The sequence below is a fragment of the Callorhinus ursinus genome, unplaced genomic scaffold (assembly GCF_003265705.2).
Source record: "Callorhinus ursinus isolate GAN/ISIS: 27379988/994484 unplaced genomic scaffold, GSC_fseal_2.0 scaffold51, whole genome shotgun sequence".
Taxonomy (NCBI): Eukaryota; Metazoa; Chordata; class Mammalia; order Carnivora; family Otariidae; genus Callorhinus; species Callorhinus ursinus.
The window spans coordinates 13,116-15,903 of NW_027397113.1; the positions used below are offsets into that span (position 1 = coordinate 13,116).

The 2,788-nt window shown below is 47.7% G+C and overlaps 1 pseudogene; it reads right to left on the reverse strand.

Annotated features, from left to right (window-relative positions):
- Nucleotides 1-515: 515 nt before the first annotated feature.
- LOC112829321 (coiled-coil-helix-coiled-coil-helix domain-containing protein 2 pseudogene) lies at nucleotides 516-1,173 on the reverse strand (annotated as a pseudogene).
- Between the last annotated feature and the right edge of the window lie 1,615 nt (nucleotides 1,174-2,788).

Here is a 2,788-nt window from a genome sequence, read left to right on the forward strand (position 1 = left end):
AGCTGTCACTAAGGTTGCCACCAACCATGTGGGGCTGTTTACATTCAAATTGATAAAACAGCACATGAAGTAAATGCTTCGGTTCCTCAGGCACACTGGCCTGTTTCAAGGATGCAGTGGCCTCTTGTGGTCAGCGGTTGGCTTACAGAACAGCACACAGCACATTTCCATCAAAAAGCAGAAAGCTCTGTGGGCAGCTCTGGCTGGAATAGGAAAGAGCTCCACACCGGGTGTGTCACCTAGAACCAAGGGCTGGGATCCAGATCCATAATTTCTCGATGCAAGTATTAGGTAGGTGGGTATGGTTGCTGTAATATATTACATCACACTGGTTGGCTTAAAACAAGAGAATTTATTCTCTCACACTTCTGGAAGCTCCCTCCAATAATAGTAATTTTTTGGGGGGGGGGAGAAAATCACTTTATTCTAATTCACAAATGAGAACATCACAAAAGGTGATTTAAGGAGGCACACAAATATCTGTCCAATCCCAAATTCAAACCATCTCAATGAACTTCTATACAGTAAGAACAACCTTTTTTATTCCAATTCTGAAGAAAGCTGTATTTAATGATGAAGGAGAAGCTTAACTGGTGGTTTTACACTTTATATATTCACCATTCACCATCAATTATATTTTTATGCTAAATTAACTTGGTTATGAGAGATGATTTTCCTTATCTTCAATTTGAACTTCTTGATTAGGCTAATCCATTTGCAAATCTGCACTGTTTTAGCACCTCGCTGAAACCTTCACAAAGCTTCAGGTCACCCTGGTTCTGGGCACACTCCAGAAACTGTTTCATCTCATAGTGGCATGGAGTGATGTCAGGCCTTGAAGGCTCAGCATTGCCTCCTCCACTGAAGCCCCCAGTGATGGCATGACCTATCGTGTGCCCGACAGCAGAGCCCACAGCCACGCCAGCTGCAGTGGTTGCCATCTGGGCCATGAGCCCTGGCTGCCGGGGCACAGCAGCAGGTGAGCCAACAGCAGCTGGTGGAGCCGCTGCCGGAGGCTGAGCTGCTGGCACTGGTCTAGGTGCCACTCTCATCTGAGGTGCCCGGCTGGCCGGAGGGGCCATGCGGGAGGTGCGGCTCCGACTTCCACGCGGCATGGTGACTTGCAGAGCAGCTCAGGGTCTAGAAATCCGAGATTCGGCCGAGACCCCAGCGCCTTCTCAATAGTAATTTTTTTTTATTATTGTGGTAGAATACACAGAACATAAAATGTACCTTCTTCACCATCTCTAAGCCCACATTCAGGGGCACTAAGCACATTCACACTGTTGTGCAGCCGTCCCCACCATCCGTCTCCAGAACTTTCCATCTTCCCAAGTAGAGACTCTGTCCCCATGAAACACTGATGCCCCCACCCTCTCTGCTCAATTATAGTTTCTCTCTTAACCATAGTACATTGTCAAAAATGAGAAGTCGACATCAGCACAGTACAGTGAACTCAAGCACAGACTTCCTTGGATCCCACCAGTCTTGGCCTTGTCATGCAGAGTCTATGAAGCTGTGTAACACTTAGCCTTCAGAGAAGCCCTACCACAGCCAAGACTGCGCACTGTCCCATCACCCTAAAAACACCCCCTCATTCTGTCCTCCCCACGGTCCTGAGCCCTGGCCACCCCGGGAGGGACTCTGATGGAGTTGTGTCACATGGAGAATGTTAGGTAAATGCAACAGTGCACCGTGTAAGCCTGCGTGGGTGACTTCTTTCCCACTTGGGCTAATAATGTGAGATCCGTCCAAGTTGTAATGTGTGTCAGGAAACCGCTCCCTTTATTGTTGAGTTGTCTTCCACTGTGTGCACATATGAGGGGTTTTGTTTTGTTTTTTTGCCTCTCGCCTCTGCAAAGACAGGATGGACCTCCACCCAGACTTCGGTTTAGATGTCAGGACAGATGAAGCCACACACACCAAGATCAGTGTGGTGCTGGTATGATATATTGGCATATTGACATGACATGGCATGTATTACTTACATGAGGAGGCTTTCTGGGGAGAGCAGGGTGGCTCCCAAGCAGGCCTGAAATGGTCTGAGAGAGCAGGGCAAGGAGATGGTTTGGGGTTTTCACGTGGCGGAGTGCGGGGGGCGGGGGAAGCTGGGAGTGCCCAGGGATGCTGACTTGCACCATAGGAGGGGACCATGCTTTCCTATCAGCTTGTCCAGATTTGGGGCAGAAGAGGAAGAGGGAGGGGTGGGCCTACAAGCTGTCAGCATCAGACACCAAAGATGAAGTTACGCCCCTTACAGCTTGTTTGTCCGTTCACTCACTGAAGGGCATTTAGGCTGTCTCCATTTTTTGGCTATTTAAGCTGCAGTACACATATGTGTATGGATTTTTGTGTATAAATATGTTTTTATTTCCTTGAGGATGAATATTCAGAATGCAGTCATTGCGTCGTACAGTAGTGTTTATTTCACTTTATAGGAAACACCAAACTGTCTTCCAGAGTGGCTGCCCCATTCTTCATCCCCACCAGTGGTGCATAATAGATCTAGTTGTTTTCCATCCTCACCAGCACTTGGTATTTTCAGTAACTTTAATTTAAGTCACTCTAGCAGGTGTCTCATTGTGCCTTTAATTTGCATTTTCTTTTTTTAAAGATTTTATTTATTTATTTATTTGACAGAGAGAGAGAGAGAGAGAGAGCACAAGCAGAGGGAGAGGGAGAAGCAGACTCCCCACTGGGCAGGGAGCCCGATGTGGGGCTTGATCCCAGGAACCTGGGATTATGACCTGAGCCGAAGGCAGACACTTTATTGACAGCCACCCAGGCG